Source organism: Centruroides vittatus, unplaced genomic scaffold (genome assembly GCF_030686945.1).
Source record: "Centruroides vittatus isolate TY-2023 unplaced genomic scaffold, ASM3068694v2 contig_774, whole genome shotgun sequence".
NCBI classification, from domain to species: Eukaryota; Metazoa; Arthropoda; class Arachnida; order Scorpiones; family Buthidae; genus Centruroides; species Centruroides vittatus.
In genome coordinates, this window is record NW_027122499.1 from 45,670 (window position 1) to 57,895 (window position 12,226).

Sequence of the window (12,226 nt, forward strand, 5' to 3'; positions counted from 1 at the left end):
TTCTGTAAAAATAGATATCATATCAATTACTTAACTATATTACCAATCCTCGGATTTCAGTTTCTGAGTTTCATGTCAGATGAAAGTGTGCTCCTGGAACACAACTACTATGAAATTATTCCATTGAAAATCTAACAGTCCTACGACATTCTAAACTAAAGATTCGTAATAATCAGTTTTAACATGCAACAATCATCTTATTTTTTCTGTAATAATAGTATCAACACAATTATCGAAACATTTATTACGTTTTCAAGTGAATTATATATATGAATTATTAATTTTTATTTCGTTGCAAAATTACTGTATAAGATAAATTAAGACTCTGTATAAATTACTTTTTATACAGAGTCTGAACAATTCAATATTAGTTTGTCTTCGTACAGTTTCAAATACCTGATAGTGGCTTATGTAACATAATGTTTCGTCGGGTAAGCTAGATGAAACATAATGAACAGAAACAAATTTTTTTGAAAAGAAAGACTGTTGATATGGTTGAATATAGGAAAGAGAGTATTAATATTATGGATAAGAAAAAATAAGGAATATGTGTGCTTAAAAGCACTCTTATATTATTTTAAATTTCAAAAATAAACTTTTACGAATTTTACATTATAATAATATTTTTGGTTCTGAGATTATATATTATTTAATCTGCTCGTATTCAAATTTGTGCATGTGTGTTTCACAACTATTAAAATACGGTTATACTATTATCTGGACACTATTTACAGCAGTTATACTACTATGCTATATTATCAGATAATGACAGAGATATTATTAAAGACTTGTCGCAAAAGATAAGGTTATATATACTTAATTGTACCTAACATATTTAGATTTGTCTCACCGTTGTTTGTTGGGAATGACATTTATTTACAATATTTATTGCAAATGTGCAAGTTTTGGGTTCTTTCTATTATAAAAACCATTCATTCGATTAATAACGTTAATTATATGTTAAGAATTAATTCACTGATTATATTTAATGAAATGTTCAAAAATTGTTTCCTATCATTAAGTAAATTTTAATGACGATTAGAAAAAAATTTATTGCTGATTATTTTAATTCGAAATAACATACTGACGAAAATATAATGATTTGAATAGTAAATTTGAATAAACTATTATTTGTTTTCGATTATTTCAGGATCCGTACAGATGTCCTCTAGAAGTAAATAGAGAATACGAGTATTTTCATCAGGTGTTTTGGGCAAAAATTATGTATTTTATATTCAAATATCGCATTTAAATGTCATTTTTCGAAAAAAACAACTGATTTTGTTTGTTTCTCAGACTTAGGGTTTTCAGCAAAATAAACTTAAAATGAAGTTTTTGAATAAAGAACCTTTTTCATTTTATGTTCGCTATTATTTTTAAAACGTATATTGTAGCCTATTATATTTACATTATTTGTATCATTATTATATTTATTGAATATTTTCTCTTAATTTTTAATTTTAAATAAACAATGGCTACTTTTGAACTTCTTTGCTTTTTTATCCTGATTAATACTGTTCGCCGAGTTCTCATTTCAGGAACACTTTGGCCGCGTGAGGTTTTTGGGTTTACGCTTTGCGTTACATACTATCAAGTCAAAGCAATTTAGCATGAAGTACATGTTGCACTAATTTTGCGTGGAAAAAGAGTAATCAGATTGGTATTATTAAAAAAACTTAAAGATTCGAAATTACGGATGTAAGTAGTATATATGAGAGAGATTTTGGAATAATTTGTTAAACTTTTAAGAGTAAACTTTTATTTCAGTAACGCTCAACATGTCGGGGGAAGACGTCGACGAGGGGCTAAAAATAACAATAACCGTTGAATCGTTCGAGCGATTCTACGATATTTGCATTCCAAAAACTCTCGTAGACATTAAAACCACGCCCATTTTTGTTGCTCCTTCGGATATACTTCACTGCGAAATGTGAGCAAGCGTTTTTACAATACGACAAACGAGCGATTGTAGAATAATTCGTCGAGTCTTAAGAGAAACGATATTTTTGTTATATATTTTTTAAGAGATTTTTTGTTTATATATAGACCTCTTAAGAGAATCAATTTTTTTCTTTATTTAAGAGAATTAATATTATTATTATATATATATATATATAACTTTAATATTTAAGATATTTTTTTTCGTTAAGCTGACGCCATCTGTGGGCAAAATATTAAATTTTTTTGTTACGCTGAGGATGCCATCTGTTGGCAAAATATTAAACTTCATTTTTTTAAATTATTTTTTTTCCGAAATTTCGAAGGCGATTAAAAAAATCAAACAGCGCGAACCGTTTGTCGCTAATCGGATCGCGCCATTTGCTATTTGGTTTTTATCGATTCTTTTACGATATATATATATTTTTCCTCTTTCTTTTATTTACTTTTATATTTTTATATATATTTTTATTTTTTATATTTATATATATTTTTTATATTTTATTTTTTTATATTTTATATTTTTTATTTTATAAGTTTTTTTTGTTAAGCTGGCGCCATCTGTCGACAAATTAATTTGACACAATTTTTCTCTCCCTTGTTCTTTTTATTATGAATAAGAGCAAAAAGTTATAATAAAAATGATTACATTAACAATAAAAAATGGGATACATTTTTATCATTACATTAACAATAAAAAATGACTACATTTACGAAAATAAAGGATTACAATAATTGTTCCTGATATTTCAAACATTCTCTCCCTAGAAATAAGAACAAAAAAGTTATAATAAAAATTATTACAATAACAATAAAATGATTACATTTTTTTTCATTACAATAATTAAAAAAATAGCTACATATACGAAAATAAGGATTACAATAATACAAAAATGATTACATTTTTTCATTTTAAAATAGAAATTATATGAATAATATTAAAAAAAAAGTCGATAGAAAAGTAATCTAAATACCTAAGAAGAAATCGAATAATGACCGTAAGATAGCATGTCTATTCCGTTACTTAAAATATATTTTTATCATAAAAAGCTGAAAGAGAGATTTTATTTTGAAATTGTGTCGTAATTACATGGTTCTTACTTATTATTTGCGTTTGTGTGTGTCGAAATTGCTTTTTCTTAAGTAGTGTTTCTTTATAAAGTTCGTGGTAAAAAGTTTGTTTAACAACCGATTTACTTATACCTTTCGCTGTTTTTTTTTCAATACATTCTCCCGAAATTGAATACATTTTAGCTTTTAGACCGATAAATTCTGAAATAGCCATGGAGTTCGCCTCATCTTTGAAATAACCTAATTTATTTTTATTTTCTTCGGAGAATAACGGATGATCCGATGGATAGTTGCTAAAATCGAATATGTTGGCCAGATTGTGTTTAAAATCAACATAGACATCATCCGTATGAATTTCTAATACTAAAGAATCGGTGTCCGTATACAAGAGCCTAACCCTATCTTTATAATAATTTTTAAATATTTCGTAATATGTATAATACATATGTAATTTACTTAACTCTAAAACACAAAAGCCTATGTATAGCGGCTTATTCAGTAATAAATTTGTTCTCTTTAATCTGAAAATGCTACACTCTTCGTTTATTATTTGGAAACTCTCTAGCGCGGGATCGTTTACATATTTTTTACATTGCTTTTTATCCAATCCCGCTTTTAAATTTATTTGTTTACGAACGTTTTGCATACATTTTCCATAAAAACTGTTATTCATTAATTTAAAAAAATTTTTGTCAAACTGGCTTTTACTGGCTTTTCGTTTTTCATTATTAAAATATATATATGGTTTTAAATATGGGGATTGTTTAAATGAAAGTATTCTATAGATTTTTTTTAAAATTAATCCTTCTTTTAGATAATATTTTAAGTTTCTATAATGTATAATATAACGAAATTTATCTTTTAAAGTCGGAACTAATTTTTTAATATTATTGCTAAATTTTAGATTTAAAGAAGATAAAAGCGATTTCTGATATTCGGATAAATCTTCGTATTCTATTTTTTCATGATTTACTGCGAGGGGAAAATCGTTATGACGATTATGTAGCGAAACAGGATATTCTAAATCAACTTCGAGTATATATCCTATTTCGGATTTTAGAGGGACATTTTTTATATCAAATTCATCAATTTCCGTTCGACGTAACCAACGAAATTCTCCATATGGGAGATATTGAACCATACTCAATCCGTATAGATTATTGCTATCAATCATCACTATATAACTATGAGGCTTCGATTTATCATAAGTTTGAGATACGTAAGGGTTATTAGCGCGACTAAAACGCTTAGATACTAACGAGAGGCCGCCTCGAAGGCCGGATTCAACGAAAAGATACATGTCTAAATCCGTAAAAAGCTGTAATTCTATTTTTGCCATTTTTAATCCTGCAGTAAATGTAAGATGGGGAGAAGTTAAAAAATGAAGAGGATCGAGATCGTAATATTTTAATGATAAATTTCGAAAATTTGTAAAAATATCAGCGAGTAAAATTGTATCGACAAATTGATATAATTGCAAATAATCAGAAAATTTTTTACAATTAAAAGCTTTCCAGACAAGCCGAGCTAAATCGTAATCTTCGGAACTTATGTGGCTTCTAGTTAAATCATTATAAAAATATTTTTTGTCGGGTAAAGAAGTATTATTTAATTTTGAAATATTATTAAACCAACTATACGGAAAAACACCTTTTCTTTTCAACAGATAGCTATTTTTATTATCGGAAAAAAATTGTTTAAAGATTGGAAAGTCGTACTTTGACTGTACTAGATTATCTGTCAATTTATTTAAAAAAGCGTTTTAAAAACTGATAAGAATCTAAAAATTTAAAACAATCTAGAGAATATGTAGTATATTTTTCCATATTAATAGGGACTATACTTAGAGAAGATATATATTTTTTAGTAATATTTTTTAAAATTAGATGCGAATCGTAACCAGAAAAATTATGCAGAACAACAGGAATAAATGGTTTTAGATTTAAATTCAAATTACACCCCTGGCACGCCACCTCCCGAAATCGGCCATTTAGGTGATTATGATCGATTACGCTTACATCATTAGGGAAAAATTTTCGTCCGCAAATATAGCATTTATCTCGATTAATAGAATTTGAAATTGTTTGCAGATCTAATGGAATGTTCAATTTTATTTCTTTAATAAGATGTTTTGACAATAATTTTTAACGATACAATAGCCTCGATTATTATTATAAAAATTTTCGTTAGGCTTAAAATCGACGAAAATTCAACACGAAGCGACACGCAACAGAGAAAAATTTGAACATCGGACAGGTTAATATATTTTTTCGTACATAATCCGTAATCGGAACAAATCCCTAATCTGAACAACCCCAGTCCCTAATTGATTCCGATTTTCGGTTCACTACTGTACCTCTGTTATTAGAATCAATAAATTCCCAATGCCCTCTAAATGCCAATTTTTGCTATGAGAAAAAACATATAACATCTATTAATTTAGATATATCTATTAATCATAATTATCTTGTTATAATTTCCAATATTTATTTTATATTGTCTACCAATGTTAAATTCTATTCCGCGTTGACTTCCAAAATGCTTCAATTTTACGAAAGAATCGTCATTCGTCATAAATTTTATCGTCAAAATGTCGAAATATTATTGTTGTACATATTTATACAGTAGAACCTCTATTATCCAGACTAATTGAGAATAAAGGTAGTCCAGATAAGGTAAAATCCGGATAATCGAAAAAATAATAATTGACAGTGCATATAGTATGAATAATTTTTATTTGTCTAAATTTACATATAGCTTCAATATTAAATTATTTTTTATTAAGATATTCAATTAACGATTTCGAATCGCGAATATTTTTAAGACATATAAGTTGTTATGAGTTACACTCTTCTTAGCTCTCAAACCACTTCATGGAGACATCTAAGCACTGAAAAGCTTCAGAATATGTAGGACCAATATCTCTTACTTCGCAAATTTCTTTGTCTTGCCGATCTTGTTCATCTGAGGCAGATATTTCTTTAATTAATTCCTCATCATTCAAAATTTGGAATCCAGGATCGTTCGTATCGGAATTTAACCACTCGGTTTCATCTTCTTCGTCACATTCAGCACATATTTAAATTTATGCTATTGCTTCCGCAATGTCTCCTATACCACTTACTACTGTTACTGAGATTTACTAATGGTCTTTTCAAAATTTTCTTCTATGCATTTTATCTCGTACGTACGTACATAAACAGCGTCGCAATAAGCCAAGTGCAAATCAGCAAATTCGTAGAATTTTTGTTTATTTTAAACGATCCGGATAATCGATACTCCGGATAATCGAGGGTTTTACTATATTTAATTTAGGCATTGGTCTTTTTCTTTTTCATTATATGGTCTTGAGCGAAAACTTTTTAAAATAAATTTTTTAATTACTAGCCACGATATAAGGGCTAAAATTAAAATTATAAAAAAAACACTTGGTAAAACAAAATGTGTGATGAATATACATACCTAGTACAGAAAATTCTTCAATTGTATAAATATACTTTTAAAGAAACTTATAATTAAATATGACTCTGTAAAAAAACGTACATAAAAATAACAAAATATTCTATACTTTTTAAATCTTAAAACAATCCACTTAGTGAAATAGCTCCCTACGAGTGGCTAATGAATGGAATTAGAGACGTCCTGGTAGGTGTGCGGCGCGTGCATGCACGCAGGTTGCCAAATCCCGAGGGTGCCGATACTGGTCAATGTCAAATGACTCTTTTGTCGCATCACTAGCATACCTCAAAGGACGCGACAGGTTGTTCTAAATTTTAAACATTTCTCCCCATAGCTGTAGAAATCTAACCATTTTAAACTTAACAGATTGTCTGTCGTTCGTTTTCTAACTAATTCGTTTTAGGACCAAGTGTCTACGGAAATTTCCAAAATTTACAACTTTTCGGTCACTCTCATTGAACTGGAAAAATTTCTGTTTTTATTACATCTAATATTATGAAGAGATCAGTCCCCACTGTACTCGGCAAGAGATTGGTTGGGTTAAGCTTCTGTTTAAGTAAAATTTCTGCTCTTTCATCAGGGTTTTTTTATTTTCCTAATTCCCTAATCGCTCAACTATTTAACTACTTCTTAAGTAGAAATAAGTCGAAACCAGTTACTTTGTACTTGAATATCTGTAGTCTTGGAGAAAAAAGTGGAAAGACAAATTTTCATGACAATGGATACATAAATCGTAAATTTAAGAAACAAAAATTCTAAAGCTTTCTTTGTACCTCGTGCGTCTCATTCATTAACTTTGGTTGTAAATGATGCTGCCAAAGTAACAGTTAATTTTTTTAACATTATACAAGAATTGTACACGTTTTTTCTGCATCCCCTTACAGATGGGACATATTAAATCGTAATATCACTGGTTTAACATTGAAATCCATAAGTAATATAAGAGGGGAAAGCAGAATAAACGCAGGATAAATATATCAAATGTTTTAATAGATTTTTTCTAAACTCCTGTCAACTATAAAGAACTATCATAAAAACATGCCAGTAAACTCCTATCGGTTGAGTTAAGTTATAAATCTAGTCTACTCATGATTCACATAATGGGGTGAGGGCACCCGAATATCTAGCAAGCAGGCGGCTAACAGCCCAGAACCGGTCTGGATAGAAACATTGGAAACGTTATACATGTACAGCATCCACCAGCTACACCGTGTGAGGTTGATGCTCTGTAAAATTAATGCGCCAATGCCTACAATCTGGCTGCTTGAAAGCTGACTTGTTTCGACATTCCAGCGCTTACATTCTGCCATGATATTCGAATTTACAATAGCAATCTTATCGTTTTTTTCACATGTAGTGTAAAATTTTTAATAAGATACATAATGCAGTTATAATAAAATATTAATTTTAATTAATTCAAAGTACGTTAAAGTATGAAAATTTATATTTTAGAAAATACACGGGAAGCAACGCTTCTACCGCTTCCAATGACAGCACGCCACTAAACACATGACCCAATTTAGCCCATGACCCAATGCAGTCTTTACTGTATTAATAACAGGAGTATTTTCGCACTTTTTAAGTGTTATTTTTAAATATATAATACCTCACAGTTGGTTGATATTTTTCCATAGTTTGTTGGATTTCGATTGATCTACAGAAAAGTTATCAGAGTTAAAAAAACCAAACTTACGTCTTTCACCCCACTAGATGGCACCACGATACCTTGCTCTTCCATCTCCTCTGCTGTAACTACGTGCCTGGGTAATTATAGGAGAAGGTGGTATTATGAAACTCCATTTACATTACAGTGAATTGAAAACAAGGTATCATAACTATGCCTACGTGGGCAGCGTTTATGGTCGGTGCTTTTGGGCAGTTATTAATTAACACTTTAATATTTTTCAGGTAAGATTATTGGATTTATTCGTGATGTCGAAAAGGAAGACTTATTCTCTGGTTAGTCAAATGGATAGTAGATCCAAGGTGTTCCATCTTGACCCCTTGGAAAAAACGAGGATTTTGGAGCTTCTTCAGGGAGAATTGGACATCAAGGATGGGATATCGTTATTAATTCAATTAAATTTAAAACAGAACTCAAAATTGGAAGGAATGATTAACAAAATTCATAGAATTTATTCCTGGGTGGAAAATTGGATGAAGCCATTGTGAATTTAGAATCGAGAATCGAGGTCCTAGAGAAGAAACTTACTCATGATGCCGGCAAGATTTTATCGGTCAATGGAATAGACTTAGAGAAAAAATTGGCTGAATTTACATTAAGTCAGGAGCGGTTTGAGTGTTTTTTAAGACGTAATAATTTGATAATTTCTGGATTACCGGAATCGGATAATGAGAATTTGCCGGTTAAGGAAGTAGTGTTGGAGTTTTTTCGTGATAAATTAAATGTCGATCAGGTCAGTTTGGACAGGTGTTACAGATTAGGGCAGCAACAGATGAATAGAATTAGATTGATTTATTGTAGTTTCTTGGATTATGGTGATAAATGTAAGATTAGAAGAATGGCATTCAAATTAAAGGGTTTTAGGATATTTCTAATGGATGACTTTCCCCCATTTACCAGAGAGATAAGGAAAATAACTAATAATTTTCCTAAAGAAAAAAGAGGATGGGAGCGATAATTACTTATTTAAATAATCGAAATGCGGTTAAAGTTGACGATAAAATTTATAAATATAACATTGTTTCCAAGAAAATGGAAGAGCTAACCTCAACTTGACTGGGAACAGGTATGAATGTACTGTACTTTCGTGGAATTGCGAAGGGGTTGTCAATAAACCTAACTCTTTTTGGTATTATTTGTGTACTTTTGACATTGTTTTCTTAATGGAGACGTGGTGGGATGGTAGGACTATTTTGTCTAATGTTGACAGTTTGGACAAGTTTATGGTTATCCAGGAAGCAGGGTATCGTGAGACTAATAGAGGGCGTTTCATTGGCGGTTGGATGCTATTGATAGCAAACTCGTTGAAAGTGAATATACTTGAAAAAGATAGGCATTGGGTTGTTGTGCAAGTGACAATAGCGCATTTAGTGACGTCCTTTTGTTTTGTGTATATAAGACTGGCTATATGGAATACTATTTGGATGGAGGTGGTTAGGTTGGCTGGTTGTTATGATTTGGATTGTTTGATTGGGGATTTTAACGCTCGTACAGGTATAGAGCCACAGGAATGGATTTTTGATAGTAATGAAAAGTTTGATTGGACTTGGACGTCAAGAGTATCGCGGGATACTCTGATAAATAATTATGGTAGATCAGTGTTGGAATTTTGTGAAACCGCAGGATATTTAATTTTTTATGGTAGAGGTACTGCGGACTCTAAAGATTATTATACTTATGTAGGAGAAATAGGTTGCTCTGTTATTGATCTAGCTTTGGTCAAGTGGACTCGATTTGTTAATGTATCTAATTCTTTTGTATTGGATAAAGTTTATAGTAATCATTTTCCAATTAGAGTGACTTTGGATTGTAAAGTCATAAAGAAAACTAAAGAACGGTGGAATAAGTCTAGAGATAGTAGAGTGAGAATCTTTTGGAGGGAAGAAAGTAAAGAGGTGATGAGTCATAAATACAGTGTTTTATTGTCTGCAATCCGGAATCAGTCGGTATTACGTTTGAGATTTTGAACGATTTAATTAAATCATCATTTTCTGATTGGTATCAAAGGTTGGTTGGAACGTGTATTTTGTGGTTTGATATAGATTGTAGACTGAGTATTGCGAGGAGAAACCAGGCTTTGAAAAGAATGAGGCAAACCAAGATTGGAAATAGTATTGCTGTGGATAATTTTATTAAAAAACGGAATATCACTCGCAATTTATGTAGAGCTAAGAAAAAGCTTTTTTTGAAAAAGATGAATAGTAATTTGGTGTCTGCTGAGAGTAAACAGTTCTGGCGATCTATTAATTTCTTTATTGGTAGGAAACGTAGTGAACTTCCGGCTCTTGATTGGGTATCGTATTTTGCTCGAGAATTCTGTTCTAGGCAGTATTTACCAAATATCGCTGTATATAATTGGTGTGTGAATTGGCAGAACGAGTTGTTGGATACTGAGATAACAGAACAGGAAGTCAAAAAGGTTTTAGTTTCCATGAAAAATGGGACTGCTCCAGGTATAGATGGTATTCCGGTGGAGCTGTATAAGAATCATCCAGAGTTGGTTGGATATTTGGCAAGTTTGTTCAATAATGTGTATCAATCAAGAATAATTTCATTGGATTGGCGTATATGTAAAATCAATTTTATATTTAAGAAGGGGCGTAGAGATTTGCCGGAAAATTGTAGACCAATTTCATTATTACCGACTATTTTTAAAGTGTTTTGTAAAATCTTAGGTAAGCGACTGGTAATGTGGTTGAATAAGTTTGAATTTCTTTCGGACTTCCAGGTTGGTTTCCGGTCGGGTTTTTCAACATTGGACAATATTTTTGTTTTATATGCTTTAATACAGAAGTCTTTAAAAAAGAAACGAGGCAAACTTTACGTTATTTTTGTGGATTTGACTGCTGCATTTGATTCCTTGGATAGAGACATTTTGTGGAGACAGCTATTGAAGATTGGGTTGAGTTATAAATTTGTAAATTTTTTGATGCAGTTATATACTAATACAGAGGCATGTGTGTCCGGTAAAGATGGTATTTCTGATCTTTTTTTATACGTTTAAGGGTGTGAAACAGGGTTGTGTTTTGAGCCCATTATTGTTTAATCTATATTTATTTCCAGTGGTAGGTAAATTGATTGCTTCTGAATTAGGGGGTATTGATCTTTTGGGAACTAAAGTGAAAATTTTGACGTATTCTGATGATTTGGTGGTCATAGCAGACTCGCCCTTGGGCCTACAGAGATTGATAGATTTTTTGGAAACGGCATTACAGGAGTTAAATCTTTCTGTGAATATTAACAAATCTAAAATTATGGTTTTTCGAAACGGAGGAAAACATTCTAAAAGGGAAAATTGGTTTTTACAAGAGGGTAAAATTTTGCGTCAATTTTGATGCTTATCATGTGGTAGTTGAATGTAAAGTTTTAACTGCAGATAGACAAAAGTGCTTTGGAAAAGATTATTTGTCAATTCAATCATGTAGGCAACTGTTGCAGCATAACAGATATTACTGTATTTATAAATTTATTACTAAGATAAACGATCAACAGGATAGACTTAATTAGAATAAGCTATTTTTTATTCTTTTCTTTTTCAGAAGTTTGTCCAACAGATGGTGTGATTACAGTATTTAAGAGGATATCTGGGTGTTGGCAAGTTGGCAGCGTTTATGGTCGGCGCTTTTGGGCGGTTATTGATTAACACTTTAATATTTTTCAGGTATTTGTTAATTTACTTTGTTTTATCATTACATTTAGTTTTATATGCGTCGACCGATCGCTGCCATTTTTTTGTTTTGTGTTCGTTTGTTATTTGTCATTTTGTTTTTTGGGGGAACATTTATTGACTTTAGAAGAAATGTGACGTGAATAATTTTGTACTTCTTTTTGTTTATAGATTAATTGTCACGTGTCTCTGGTAGAAGATATTGTAATTGTATTCTTATATTATTATGTGCGATTGTAATATTTTTTTGTTTGTTCACTTATTGCCCGTACATTCAGGGCTCTCCTTGTACTATCAAAATAAAAAAAAATAACTATGCCTACGTTTTTTGTGCGAAAAGTACTGATAACTATCGAACTAAATGTTACTAGTTGGATTTTTCGTTAGCATAACTATTAGTGTGGTTT